Raw genomic sequence first — 15213 nt, forward strand, 5'->3', positions numbered from 1 at the left:
ACCTGGGCCCCTGGGGTAATTGACCGCTGGTCTTGTTGCACCACAGCTGCAGCACCTGGGCCTGCAGGGCGCACCACACCCCCTGCAGCAACTGCCCGGGGCCCGGGCAAGCAGGAGAGCCAGGAACGAGGAGGAGTATCAAAGGCGGCACCTCCAGTTCATGGACCACCAGCTTCGCGCCCAGGACCACTGGGTCCAGGAGGACCTGAGGCTGCGCTGGAGGAGTCTGGAGGCCACCTCCAGAGCCTGCTCGACCGCTTCCCATCTCCTCCTCCTCCTGCTCCCCCTGCTCCTGCTCCTGCTTCCACTCCTGCTTCCTCCACACCCCCTGTCCCTCCTGCCCCCCCCCCCCCACAACCATTTCCCACCGACACCCCCGGACCTGCAGTGTGGCGAGACGGGAGAGGCAGCCGGACTCCCACCCCTGAGCTTTCCTTTCCCTTCCTCCCTTCCCTCCCCTTCCAGCTCCCTCATCCCAGGTTTCCCCCTCCCCTCTCCCACCCTCCCCCCTCCCTCCCTCCACCCCACTTATGTTAAATAAACATACGTTTTTGTTTGAAAAACAGGTGTCTTTATTTTACAGTAGGTAGGAAGGGGAAAGGGGAAGGGGGCTAGGGTGGAAGAAGGCCCCAGTGGGGCATGCAAGGGAGAGGTCAGTCGTCCTCCTCCACCAGGAAGCTCTCCCGCAGGGCTTCCCGGATCCGGACGGCCCCCCGCTGGGCTTCCCGGATGGCGGCGGTGCGGGGCTGACCGTAGTGTCCAGCCATGCGGTCAGCCTCAGCCATCCAGGCTGGCAGGAAAGCCTCCCCCTTCCGCTCACACAAATTGTGGAGCACACAACATGCTGCCACCACGGGAGGAATGTTGTTCTCGGCCAGGTCCAGGCGGGTGAGGAGGCATCGAAAGCGGGCTTTCAGTCGCCCGAAGGCCCCCTCCACCATGATGCGGGTCCTGGTCAGCCTGGCATTGAAGGTCTGGCGGGAGGGATTGAGGTGCCCCGTGTAGGGCTTTGTGAGCCATGGCTGCAGTGGGTAGGCGGCATCCCCCACCAGGCACACGGGCATGTCCACGTCCCCGACCCTGATGTGGCGGTCGGGGAAGAAGGTCCCGGCCTGCAGCCGCTGGCACACGGAGGAGTTGCAGTACACCCGGGCGTCGTGTGCTTTGCCGGACCAGCCCACATTAATGTCCGTGAACTGTCCCCGGTGGTCACACACGGCCTGCAGGATCACGGAGAAGTACCCCTTGCGGTTGACGTACCGGGATGCCTGGTGTTCCGGGGCACGGATGGGGATGTGCGTCCCGTCGATGGCCCCCCTGCAGTTGGGGAATCTGAGGGCGCTGAAGCCCCGGATGACGGTGTCCAGGTCGGCGAGGCGGACCACCCTGCGGAGCAGCACCCGGTTGATGGCCTTGACCACCTGCGGAGAGAGACACAGCAAAGCGCCAATCAGTGGGGTGCCCGCGTGGCTGGGAGCGTTCGTGCCCTGGCAGTGCCACGTGCCCCACTCCCAGTAGCAACCCCCCTGGCGGCGTGTAGTACGGCCGGGAAAGACTGACCCCTATGGTGCGGGGCGCTTTCGCCTCCTCCCGCCCCCCCTTTGTCCCTGGGGCGGGCCCATCCCCTCCTCTCAGCCCCCCTCCCCCCGGCTGGGTGGCCGACGAGTGCCATACCTGCATGAGCACCGCTACGACGGTAGATCTCCCCAAGCCAAACTGGTTCCCGATGGATCGGTAGCTGTCCAGCGTGGAGAGCTTCCATGGCCACCCGCTTCTGGAGGGGGATGGCGGGCCTCATGCGAGTGTCCCTTCTGCGCAGGGCAGGGGCGAGCCACTCGCAGAGCTCCAGGAAGGTGTCCCTCCTCATCCTGAAGTTCTGGGTCCACTGTCAGTCCTCCCAGAGCTCCAGGACGATGCGGTCCCACCAGTCGGTGCTGGTGTCCAGACGCGGCGGGGCACGCCGGTGCCAGGGCACCACCGCGGCTCCTCCACGGCCCCCAGGGCGGCCAGGCGGAGAGGCAGGGGGCTGACGTGCACCAGGTGGTGCCAGGCAGCCTCGAGCCATTGCTGGCAGGCTTGCAGCAGCAAGTCCAGAAAGTGCACCAGAAGGTGCAGGGCGAGCTGTGGCTCCATGTTGCCACCTGCGGCGGCCCCTCCGAAGGGAAGCACCGACACAGACAGGCACAGAGACCAACGCTTTGCTGTCCCTCGGCGAGGTTGGCAAGGAAGCAGGAAAAGCTGAGAACCAGCTGTCCGGGGGGGGATCCCTTTAAGCTTGAGCCTCAGACAGCAGCCACACAAAGCAACTACTGACCTGATGCCCTGACAGAACCTGTTTCAGCTGCCCTTAAATGCCCCCTGCATCCAATCAGTGTGGATGCACTAGTTCGAATTAGCAAAACGCTAATTCAAACTAGTTTTTATTTCTAGACACGTTAGTTCGAATTAGCTTAGTTCGAATTAACTAATTCGAACTAAGTTAGTTCGAATTAGCGCTGTAGTGTAGACGTACCCATATGGATTTATGGTTTTTTAGTTCATGTAAACTGTTTCTCCTAGTTATGTTTGTGGAACCTCACTGACCTTATAGGGTAACATGGCTATAATTAATAGCAACATTTTGTGACTCTGCCATTAGTTTTCTGCCTTAATATTTAGCTCTTTCAACAACTGGAGAAGCAAGGGGCTGTGTGACTTAAGCAACTAGTAATGAGATACAAAATTGTTCCTGTCTAGAGCAATGTCTTCAATAAAGGTAAGTTCAACACTGTCACAATTGACCTTCCGGGGTTTGATTTTAGTTGAAACCCACTCAACTGACTTCTGGAGGCACCCACATAGGTGGTCAGTACTCCTGCTCCTCTGAAGAGTAAGGGGAGCTGAAGGGAGTTGTGTATTTTGATTTGGCCTTCCTCTTTAGAGTAGACCTGGTCTAGGTCATTGGTTCAAATCTAGCCTAGATCAGTACTGGGTGAAAATTTTTACAGACTGATGGCACTTCTGTTGGCATAAATGAGATGAACTGACAGCTTGATTTCCACTTTCTAGTAAGCAGATAGCCAGGGTATCACCATAAATGATTATTTGTTTTGTATGTTTTGAAAGTCTGTCTTCATAACTTTCAGCTTTGAGTTTAAGTGGCTCTTATAGAGAGTGAGTGATTGCATAGAAATGTTCATTGAGTTTTTTTTCTACTTATCAGAAGAACCCTTCAATTAACAGTACTTTCACATTTGCCCCTTTTGTTAGTGCTCAGTTCACTAATATTTAGGAGGGGAAAAAGATGGGAGATGATAGATATTATAATGAGACATATTATTATAAGAAGAAATATTAAGTGGCGGGTAAGCAGAAACGAATATACTTTAAGACCAGAAATGACCATCAAAATCTAGTCTGACTTCCTGTACACCTCAGGCCACACAGCTTCACCCACCTACTCTTGCAATAGAACTCTAATTTTTTGGCTGTCTTGATTTAAAGACATTGATTTACAGAGAAGTCACCATTTTCTCTTCTTCAGATCAGCAAGTCATACATGCCTCACACTGCACAGCAAAGAGACAAACCCTGCCAATCTGACCTAATGAGAGATTAGGAGAGCGCTCAATAATAAAGTGCAAAGATCTAAAACTAGCATTGTGTGGAAGTTTAGCCACACTGCAAAAAGACATAGCACCTGACTACATGGGTGGGTATCCAACATATTCTTCAGTTGTTCAAAGTTCTTTGAGAATAATAATTAAAAAACCCACTTTCCGTACTTGCCTCACTACTACTTGTATTCTTATCACAATGTTTTGGCACGAGTGTAGTGTTATGTGAAAATTAGAATATAGTGTATTCTGTTCTCAGTTTCCATTACTACCTGGAAAAAAAAAAAGTGGTGAACTCCTCTTCCTCCCCCTCCCCCCTCCGGGCTTTATGAAATGGACTTATGGATACAAATATACATAACTTGAAGATGCTTTGGACAAAATGTCTTGTGTAACCTATCAATCTTAGGCTGCATCTAGATTGGCATGATTTTCTGGAAATGCTTTTAAAGGAAAAGTTTTCCATTAAAAGCATTTTCGGAACAGAGCGTCTAGATTGGCATGGAAACTTTTCCGCAAAAGCACTTTTCGTGGAAAAGCGTCCGTGCCAATCTAGACGTGCTTTTCATGATTGGGGCTTTTTTGCGGAAAACAAATCTGAGCTGTCTACACTGGCCCTTTTGCACAAAAACTTTGTGCAAAAGGGTCTTTTGCCTGAACAGGAGCAGAATAGTATTTCCGCAAGAAGCACTGATTTCTTACAGTAGGAAGTCAGTGCTTTTGCGGAAATTAAAGTGGCCAGCATAGACAGTTGGCAAGTTTTTCCGGAAAAGCGGCTGATTTTCCAGAAAAACTGGACAGTCTAGACACAGCCTTAATGTCATAATCCACTGGATCTCTGTCTTATTTTGGGATGTGTATTATTCTTGTGTGTAAACTTAGATATATGGAGTATGGAATGCTTTATGGTTTTCAGTGTGCAAATGAAAGCCATCAAGAGTGTTACTCTCAGGCTATGTATACACTGCAGGCTTCTTGTGCAAGAAGCTTTTTGCGGAAGAACTTCTTGCACAAGAGTGCGTCCACACTGCATAGACGTTCTCTTGAAAGAAAGCGCTGATTGCTATCCACAGAATGGCCACCAGGGCACCTGTGCTTTTTTCTCTTTGCTGTTTTTGTACAAAACCACCGGGTTGCCCGTCCCCCACGCCTTTTTGTGCAAGAGTTCTTGTGTAAAAGATTTATTCTTCATAGAAAGAGGAATACCTACAATGTAAAAACCCCTCTGTTCTGTCGATTCACTGTAAATTTACTTGCACAAAAACGCGCTTGTGTGGACGCTCCACGGTTTGTTGTGCAAAAACCCTGTAGTGTAGACATAGCCTCAATGTCTAAATAAAGGACAAAAAAGACTGCTTACAGGTTAAATCTTAGTAGTGATTGGTCCTAGTAAGTCAGGTGACCCTCCTCAACTAGTAGGGCCTGACCAGCTGTGATTTTCCTTATAAGAGTGGAATGTACAAACAGAATTCCTGCCTGAAATGGGAATCTGAAAAACAATAGGAAGCTAACAGTTTCTTTGTCTCTGGCTGATATGGCATGCCCAAGAAAATCAACTAGAGATCCCAGGGATAGGGAAGTTCCCTGGTTTGAAGGCTTAGCTGGAATAAAAACAGTTTGAGTGAGTTTGTAATTTTGTATTGAGATTTCAGTGTTAGAATTAGATAAGTGTGTTTCATTATTTAAAATTTGTAATTTACTTTGCTCTGCCTGGTTTCACTTACAACCACTTAAATCCTACTGCTTGTACTTCATAAAATCACTTTTATTTACTGTCAAGCCCAGTGTAAATAATTGTTACCTGGGGAAGCAATCAGTGTGCATGTCCTCCTTTCATTGTTAAAGTGAGCTTACCTAAATAATTCATCTTAGGGTTACCATATTTGAACTTTCAAAGAAGAGGACACTCCTGAAAGGGAATGATCTGTATCCGTATCTACCAACTCACGTTCTGTTAATGTGTGTTATATACATTGAGTGAGCTGGTAAATACGGATACAGATCGTTCCCCGTCCTGTTCTTTGAAAGTTCAAATATGGTAACCCAACATCTGGGTTCTGACACCATTTGGGGAGTGGTATTCTGGGAAGTTGGACCCCAAACTGCATTTCCCTCGAACTTTAAGAGTTTTACTGTCTGTATTGCTTCTTGGAGGGCGGGGTGGTGATCTCAGCTCTGTGCCTTGGCTAGGGGAGACTGGCTGGGCTTGCCCAGCAGGACAAGGTAGTGAGAAGTCCCAGAGAGCAAGAAGGCAAGTGTCAGTGACTCTGTCAGCAGCCTGGGAAGCACCCCCAAAAGGTTATCTTTCACCATACCCCATCACAAAAATAAACTGGCAAAAGCATTTCCTTTTAATTTTTTAAGGGAACACTTCCAGATCTAGTCACAGTTGGCTTGTGAGGTGAAGTGGCAAATTGTAATTCCCCTTGTCTATCCACCATTTGGGTAATGGGCAGCCATAAGCTTCTGACACCTCCAGTCTTGTCTCTTGGGGCTCATCTAGACTATGGGGAAACAGGATATCTATCGATCTCACTTTCGAAAGCAGAGCTTTTGAAAGTGAAAGTAGTCAATATGCGTTTTTTCTGGCAACCCCCCTTTTCGAAAAGCTGCTTTTCCTCAAAAAATGAGGTTTACGTGGCTTTTCAAAAAAAGGGGGGGGTGCCGAAAAAACGCATCTTGACTACTTTCACTTTTGAAAGTGATATCGAAAGAAGATATGCAAATTCCTGGGAAATTTGCATATCTTTTCAACTCTTCCCCATAGTCTAGATGAGCCCTTGATAAAACTAGTATATTTAACACCAGAATGTAAATAGAAATCATTGAGAAATTACTATTTGTTTCAGTAGGCATTTATCAGATTCTTACTTTTTTTTATTAAAGCTTTTAACTTACATTAACAATGAGAATAAATTGGGAGGGAGAAATTACATACGCATTTCCCTCTTTTCTCTTTGTTTTAACACATCTTAAATTGTACTTTGTGTAATTTTTTAAAATGTTATTGTGGTTGTCTATGCATCTTTTGCTGTCTAGTTCTTTGGCACTTGTAAAATGAGACTGTTCTGATTGCAAAAACATGGTAAGGAGAAAAATCTGATAGAAATCTTTCAAGGAAATTAAGAAAAGCAACTGATTTTGTTTGACCTGACTTTAAAGGCACATGTTCAGGTGCTTGATCATGGACTTGAGAGCTATATCTTTGATGTGGGGTAGATTTATTTATTTTTCATCGTTTGACCTCTGGGACTAATTCCCTCTTTGAGATTTCTGAATGGAGGAAAAGACTTGAGTTTTGACAAACAGAGACTTTACCTCATTGTTCCTCTGAGTTGTGTTGGTAGTGGAGTAAGCCAATTTCTACTCTTTCTCTAAAGTAATGCCTCTGGTGCTAAAACCAGCAGCTTTCCTGAAATCTAGGGAGATCTGACAGACAAGGGCCTACATGTGGAAGTTGTGCACTTCCAGACTGCTTTTCACCTCCCAGCATTCATTGCAGTACAATCCTCTGTTGTAAAGACCCCACCCCCCATCCTGTACCTGCCTTGTTTTAGCAATAATGGAATATGTAAGTAGTGAGGCTGAAGTACCAGAGATCTTTCCTTCCCAGCCCATTATTCTGCATCTCTCGCATGACAGAGCTCATGAAGAAAGACTTTTGGCAAGACAGAGGAAAGGGGGAAATCATTTGGTCACAAGGAAAGGAAAACTCTGCATTTATAAGGCATTGAGTAGGAGAATTATGCTTATTGTAAATTTAAGTGGCAATTTATATCAAGAAATGCATAAATATATGTACCTAGAATGACCCTTACCATTCACCTGAAAAGAAGCTGTCAGACAATGTTTTAAACCACCTTTGTGGGGTCCATAAATGACTTGTTGTTCATTTAGTACAATCCCCAAATGTACTTTCAGTCTCACAGTTAGAACTGCTGATGATTGATTTACCCAGGCTTTAATAAATGGATCTTAACAGCTTCTCTAATGCCATTTGGAGCAGAGATGAATAGTGATAGTGGCTTTCTTGACCATATCCTGAGCCAGTTTGGACAGAACCTATTGCTGGATCAGGAGGAAGAGATGGAGAAAGAACAAACAGTGTTTATTAAACTGGAAATCAAGATGCTGTCTGCTTTTCACGTAATGTAGTTTGAAAGGAGAGGGATAAAAATCCTCAATTATGGAACTGATGGCATTTCCCTTCACTTCACACGCATGTAGTCCATACAAGCGCTTCAACACTATACCTTTGATATAAATTGCGTCCATTGTACATATGTATTCTCCTCTTGGCAGAAGTACAAACATTAATCATGTACCAACCACCATAACCAAGTTAGTTTCAAAATGTTCATTATAGATCCTCCCACCATAATCCCAAAAGGGCAAAATTAGAGTTCATCTGTTGGTTGCCAAAGACTTAGCCTGCATTATGTACACTAAGGAAAAAGATATTTGTAAATCAAACTACCATATATGAGTAATATATGGAGAACTGTGAATAGTGCAAAGGCAGGATATTGCTGTTGAAACATCGGAAGACCTTATTAGAGCAACTTGTTAGTGAATAAAACAGCCAATTTACCCTTACAACTGAATACTCTCATTTATCCACACCACTCTGTTTGTGCTTCATGAGCATCTGGAAGGGAGATGGATTTTTTTTTTCCAAAGGAAACAATCAACGGTAGAGCAGAAATCACAGTGCTTTTGCATTTAAAGCAGCTTATTTTTTTTTCTGAAACTAGAGTATAATGTGATTCCATGCCGCTCAGATTCTGATGTTAACATGTCTTTTAGGTTTTGATGACGGTTAACATAAATATTAATGACAATTTCATTAGAACTTGATCTCATACAAAAGTGGATTATTCTTTGTATTGGTTTCTTTGTGCTAATCGTCACTCTGCCCAATGTATGGAGCATCATCCAAAATTGCTGTGTATGACATCTACTTTATTACATGCATGGAAAGACAAACATTTTTTAAAATTATAGGCATTTACAAGGAGCAAGTATAGGGTGAGCCCACACATGATATGATATGATTTGATGACTATCAATTATTTTGTGGAACAGTATAAGAGTATCAGGTGAAAAATTAGAGGACAAAGCTGAAGGACAATTAGTACAGCGGGTTAAAAGGAAACCAATATTCTTGGCAAAACATTCATTCTTGATATTTTCCCTTCCTTCCTAATATTTATTGCACTGGGTTACTTTTCCTTGTATGCTTATGTTAATAATGGCAAAATGAGTGAGAAATATTCCATTGCAAGGATAATTCTTTGTTTTATATGACTTATTTGTATTATATAGCATTTGTTGATGTGCTAGCTTCTATCCTTCATTTACTGTAATAGCTTTACAGTAAATGATTCCCTTACAGAAAACATATAAATACCACAGTTCCCAGCATTATGATGTCATAGAACCTATAAATACTCGAAGAAGAGAAATACATCCTTTTAAATTGAGAGTTTATAGTTCTCATGTGGATACCTTCCAGCCAGTGGATGAGCAGCTCATCATTCTTTTTTTTGACAGGATAAATGGGAAATCCATGATTCCTATCAAGTACTGTAGAAAGATCCAGACACCCAAATCCATATGCCATACTTTGCCTTGTACATGCTTGGAGTGCTCTAGCTGACTTAATTGTTTTGCCCTAGGGACTCTTCCAAACTACTGTTGGCAGATACAAGTGATATTAACAAGACAAATATGTCTCAGTATATTTACCAGGTGATTACTGCTATTTCAAGGTAGTAAATTCTTATATTTATTCATCTATGATGTTCCTGCAGCAACAGAAGGCAAACTTGATTTTTTTTGGGAAGGCTGCAGGCTCGGATAGTTCTATGAAGGCACTGAAACAGCATAGTTCTAACATTAATTGTATTTCAACAGCAACATTTAAAATCAGTAGCATTTCGTTCTGTGCATACAAGTGATTTATAATGCTATGTACCCTATGTGATGGCATATGTACCCTCCAAATGTCTAAGCTGTTTCAAAGCATTATGAGTGTGGTTTTTTAATCACTGCAATATGTTGGATGTACCAAGGACTCACTATTTGACTTGCTTTTTGTGTCTGTATTTTCAGTTTTCAGATGCCTATCTAATAACTTGTTTATCTCTGTGACATTTAATAAATATAAACATCATACTTTCTTCCTGTCTCCTGTCATCTCATCTCACTGTGTTACTTATGACTAACAGAAAGATGGGCTGCTTAAAAATTCAGCCCTCGCCATTATGCTCATGAAACAAAGAAGTTTTGCTGCTGTAAATGTGTCATTTATATGCCTCAACTCTGCTGGTAGTTTGCTTTAATGGAGCTGACTAAAGACAAAAGCAGCTATGCCATCTTTAACATAAAACCTTAATCCTGCAGCTATCCATGAAAACAGTAGAACTGAAAGGGGGGAGGGGAAGGTAACTATAGAGAAAGCTATAACTGTGATAGTCAGCATTATTTTAAATGTATTCATTACACAACTGTAAGAATAAAAGGATTTACTCCAGATCTGCCTAGTGTAGATGAAAGCAGAATCTGGGTCACATGGCCAATTTGCTTTCCCTGATACTGTGCAATTCAAGTTACTTCCCTGAAGTTCCACAGACGTAATTGAGAGCAGATTACAGCTAATATTGCAATGAAAGTGCTAATTTCACTCATTTATGCTCCTTTTGTATGGAAAAGTCCCTAAATAATTCAATGCAGCATTTTAACTTTTGCATAGCATTCCTTATCACGTCTATATTAATAGATAAAATATATAAAAGCCTGTTAATCAAATATTGGTAAGGCTGTAAAGTCAAGCACTCAGGAGATACAAAATGCTGGAATTAAGGTTGCTCTTACAATCTTCATTTGCCCCCTTTTCAGTATGCATTTGTCTCCTTCTCTGAGACCCTAACTCAAGCTGTCGGTACCCTGCCTCCTGCCTTTCCCTCATCCCACCCAACTGGTTCCTAGTTTATCTCTTTGTTCAGCTCAGGCTGGCCTCCTCCACTCACCCCAGCTCCTTGCCCCATCCCAATCAACTCTCTCCCAGTTTTCCCCATTTCCCTCCCTGCCTCCCAGTCTCCATGGCCAACCAGTCCATATCTCCCCACTTCAACTCTTAGGGTACGTCTAGACTACCGCGTTTTGTCGACAGAAGTTTTGTCGACAGATACTGTCGACAAAACTTCCGTCGACAAAGAGCGTCCAGACAAATTGAGTTCTGTCGACAAAGCGAGCTGCTTTGTCGACAGAACTCCGTAGTCTGGACGCAATGTTACAGGCAATAACACCTTCTGTCGACAGAGTTCTGTCGACAGAAGGTGTTATGCCTCGTAAAATGAGGTTTACCAGCGTCGACAAAACTGCTGAGTTCTGTCGACGTTATGTCGACAGAACTCAGCGGTAGTGTAGACGCTGGTATAGTTTTGTCGACAAAAGTCCACTTTTGTCGACAAAACTAGGTAGTCTAAACACACCCTTAGTCAGCTTGTTTCTGCACTCCAGTTCCACGCCTACCAGACTTGTTGGCCTTTTACCTCTCCTTGATCTCTTTTGTCACTTGTGCTTTTGTATCAGAGGGTTCCTCTTCCTGTTGGGGGATGGTCATTGACAGCACAAGATGGAGAGGCCCCTAATTCTAGTGTTTGGCTCCTACCCCAACCTGGATCAGACATTATAAGAAGTGTCTTTCTGAGTCCATATAACTCTGTGCTGCTGGAGAATGCTGAATTGCTCTGCGGGAACAGCACTCACAGAATCTGGTCAGCTTTAGCAGCTAAGAGAGACTAGAGAATACTTACTTATTATAGACTCTTCTGAGATTTTAGCAATCTGGTTTCTACTGAACATTTGTGAACTGTGACTTTTTTCCACAAGCTTTTAACTGTGCCAAATTTCGATGGATTTTCAGACACACCAAAAGGCAACTGAAAAACTGTGAACTGAAATAAAATTTTCAATTTGTTCTTATGGACATTAATAAATGTCCTTGGTACAAATGTCCACCTCCTGCCAAACAAAATCTCTGAACCACACTCGAGGGAAAGAATTTAGAGCTTTTTAAACAAAAGGTCTCCAGAATTTAACAAAAGCTGTCCAATGACTTTGTTTTTATCTCTAGCTACATTCTCAGAAAAGGCTGTGCTATTTCCAAAAATATTCCTCTTAAGGTGAACTCCAAGCATGGAAAACATAAATCATAATGCTTAAATTGTTACAAAATTATAAGCAATGGAAAACAGTTGCTTATAAAGGAAAGTGTCAGTCAGCCTTCATAGGTGGCATTACCAACCCCAACATTAAGAATGTCCCAGCTAGAGAATTCCATCAACTGGTTCAAAAGACTTGGAGAGGGAATAGCATCCTTTCTCTTCAGTTCTGCAAATAGTGGTTGTAGACCCCCTCTAAGTTTTCAGATGATATAATTGGTTTACTATAGAATTTTCCATAAAGGACTTACATCTGCACTGAAGTGAATGGAGTGGCACAGGGTGTAAGTAAACAAAAAACAGGACTATGTAGCACTTTAAAGACTAACAAGATGGTTTAATAGGTGATGAGCTTTCATGGGCCAGACCAGCTTCCTCAGATCAAAAAGGGTGTAAGTAAGCATTTGGCTCTAAAACCAATGTGGTTCCAGTTTTTTTAAATATTGGGCTTCAACAGTAATTTCCTTGTTAGCGTGTGATTAAAATCTACATCCTGGGGCATGCCTGATGAGGATGGGGGAGGGAGAAATGGAGGATTTCTTTTATTAGTTTTCCCACTTAGTATTTTTATTTATCTCATATAACCGTAATCAAAGACAAGGATTCAGTTCCTCTGGGTGAACGAATAGAATTAGCTAAATATTGCTGGCACACTTAAGACTTATTTCCTAGAGAAATACAAAGTGCATATTAATAGAAGAGCACTGTGTTCAATTTATTGGGTTTTTTAAAAGGGTTTAGGGGAAGTGAAGGATTTTAGACTCTTCCCTCTTATGAAATTGTTTTGAAAATACCCATGATTCAGTGAAATTTGATTCCTCGTGAGGACAAAAATGTGCTCTGCAAAAATACTTTCATGACCCAAACAATTTGTCAAGGATGATTTAGCAACATCCAGTGAAGGAAAGATTCCATCAGAGGCAAGGAAGGCATTTCCTCTACCTTCTCTTTAATTTTGTCTCTAGAGTTTCAACAAGGTGCTCCCAGCATTCTGCTCCAGTTCCACTTGTAGAATGAAGGCCACATTCTGCTCCTATTTAGAATGGTGCATACATGGAGTATGTCTCTGGATTTGCGGTTAGCAGAACCTGGTGTCTGACCTATTGAATATATTTTCAGTTCTTTCTTTTAGACATTAATCAAAATGCCCTGAATTACCAGGTGTCGTAGGATTGTTTTCATATCTGGTTGGCTTAATTGCCAAACTCAAAAGACCGCAAAATGTATTTAAAACAGTATTTTTTTATATTTTTTCCCCATAAATGGCTGTTTTTCACCATCTTAGACAATCTTTGATTAGAGAATGGGCCTACAGTAAAGAGTAACACAGAAAGTTGCATCTTGGCATCATTTTTTTCCCCCCTTCCAAGCAGCATGTATGTAGGAAAGAATACTGGAAAGTTACTGAGTGGCAAACTCCTTATAACTCAGTCAATAGAATTGTGATCTGGTACAGTATTCACTTTTTTATTTTCAAGTGCCAAATGAGTTGTGATTTGATTAGTACTAAGCTAATGAATGTAAAGCCACCTACTTTTGAAGGCATCTTTATCCTACATACTACTTCCCTTAACATCCACTGCATATTTTAGAAGCTGGAGATTTCCATGGCATGCTTTTGAAAGACCATTCACAATACCCCCCAAAGAAGTTGTAAGCTGCAGTACAATACCATAACTTCATAGGCAACTTTGTAACAGCTCGACACAGTGGGACTGCATTGAAAGGAATAAAATTACTTTGGCAGCTAGTAGTGCCTTTTGCTATAGAGTTTTCAGTGGAGTCTTGATTTTTCAATAGTTTTTTACATTTTGACTTCTTTGCTTACCCTGTGACATGTAACAAGGTAATTGCATACCTCCATGTACAAAAAGCTCAGAAAGGATGAGGAACAGAACTGGAGGATCACAGCAAAACTGAGGGCAGTCATCTTAAAATAATGGCTGATCCTGCTATCTTTACTCAGGCAGACCTTGCACTGGGCTAAGTACAGAGGAAAATGTATGTCACTTACAGAGCTGTACAAGCATTAGCAGAAGACTGTCAGTCACCTTGGAAAAGGGTGGTCAAGATGAGTAATAAGAGCAGACATCAGGACTGGTGGTTAGGGTCAGAGTTGGAGTCAGTAATCAGAAGCCAAACCCACAGGTCAAATTGGCTGGTAGGAGACGGAGTGAGCAGGGGATCAGGCGAAGAGTAGTTCAAGACTGGGCAGGATGCAGGCAAGCCTGGGTGCAAGGCAGGAGCAGACACAGTAATGGACATGAGCCTTGAGACTCCATAGAGGAGCTGGTGCTGGTCCTGGTTTAAGGGCCAGCCTGCTGGCCTCTGCAGCTGGTCAGGCTATGTATGTGGCTAGTCAGGCAGCCTGCTGCAGGCCAGCAACACTGGCGGGACTGCCTGGGATGAGCTTTAACACAGGTCTAGCTAAACCAGACCTCTATCAGGCTAATCTACAAAGGGGATTTTTGGCCTGATGCCCAATGGGCAAAGATGAGAACCACGTACACCGGGTAATGCAGGGCTCAGCTTGTGCTGTTTGAAGGCGGTGGAGGTGGGAATAAGTTTTTGTTCTATCTTTTTCCACGCATTCCATTAAAAGGAGCCTGCAGTGTTGCTCAGGGCCTATGTGAAAGCACTCTTTAGACATTTGGGCTACGTCTACACTGGCCCCTTTTCCGAAAGGGGCATGCTAATTTCACAGGTCGTAATAGGGAAATCCGCGGGGGATTTAAATATCCCCCGCGGCATTTAAATAAAAATGTCCTCCGCTTTTTTCCGGCTTTTAGAAAAGCCGGAAAAGAGCGTCTACACTGGCCCCGATCCTCCGGAAAAAAGCCCTTTTCCGGAGGATCTCTTATTCCTACTTCAATGGGCTTTTTTCCGGAGGATCGGGGCCAGTGTAGACGCTCTTTTCCGGCTTTTCTAAAAGCCGGAAAAAAGCGGAGGACATTTTTATTTAAATGCCGCGGGGGATATTTAAATCCCCCGCGGATTTCCCTATTACGACCTGTGAAATTAGCATGCCCCTTTCGGAAAAGGGGCCAGTGTAGACGAGCCCTTCAAGTTTAGCTATCAAATCTATTGTTATGTTCCACGAGTGCCTATTGGTTGTGCTCTGACTTTTTATTTCTGTTCCTACAACTTTGATGGGAGCCTTCCCTGACAGAGAATTACAGGTTCGGGGCCCATGTGGGTTTCATTGCTGTAGCACTTTGTAAACTGAATCAGGAAAATGAGATTAATCAGAGATGAATAATTAGGCCATGTCTACACTAAGTAACTATTTCAAAACTACTGAATTCAACTTAAGAATTCACGATTTAACACATTCGAACTAGCGTGTCCTCACTACAGGGAACCATCGAAATTAGTCCAACACAGGCTCC

The sequence above is a fragment of the Pelodiscus sinensis genome, chromosome 1 (assembly GCF_052426305.1).
Source record: "Pelodiscus sinensis isolate ZL-2025 chromosome 1, ASM5242630v1, whole genome shotgun sequence".
Taxonomy (NCBI): domain Eukaryota; kingdom Metazoa; phylum Chordata; order Testudines; family Trionychidae; genus Pelodiscus; species Pelodiscus sinensis.